This window comes from Gossypium arboreum, chromosome 1 (genome assembly GCF_025698485.1).
Source record: "Gossypium arboreum isolate Shixiya-1 chromosome 1, ASM2569848v2, whole genome shotgun sequence".
Taxonomy (NCBI): Eukaryota; Viridiplantae; Streptophyta; class Magnoliopsida; order Malvales; family Malvaceae; genus Gossypium; species Gossypium arboreum.
The window spans coordinates 28,359,210-28,359,599 of NC_069070.1; the positions used below are offsets into that span (position 1 = coordinate 28,359,210).

The following is a 390-nucleotide window of genomic DNA, read 5'->3' on the forward strand; positions in this document are numbered from 1 at the left end:
TAACCATGGTGAGGGCACCTTCTTAATAGCTCCTTGTATCTCTCCCATGCATCATACAGGGTTTTTAGATCCATCTGCACAAAAGAAGAGATATCATTACTTAGTTTAGTCGTTTTAGCCGGTGGAAAATATTTTAGTAAAAAATTTTCGGTCATTTGTTCCCAAGTTGTGATTAACCCTCGTGGTAATGAGTTCAACCATTGTTTAGCTTTGTTCCTCAATAAGAATGGAAACAATCGAAGGCAAATGGCATCATCAGAAACGCCATTGATCTTAAAGGTGCTGCAGAATTCCAGAAAGTTTGCTAAATGAGTGTTTGGATTGTAACACCCCCTCGCCCGTATCCAACACCGGAATAGGGTTTGAGGTGCTATCTAACTTAAACTCAAT

The 390-nt window shown here is 39.5% G+C and overlaps 1 non-coding gene across 1 annotated transcript; it reads left to right on the top strand.

The window, feature by feature from the left end:
- Positions 1 to 107, top strand: LOC128282513 (small nucleolar RNA R71). Its single transcript, XR_008272800.1, has one exon. It is a non-coding gene; the product is annotated as a small nucleolar RNA R71 (small nucleolar RNA).
- Positions 108 to 390: the final 283 nt, after the last annotated feature.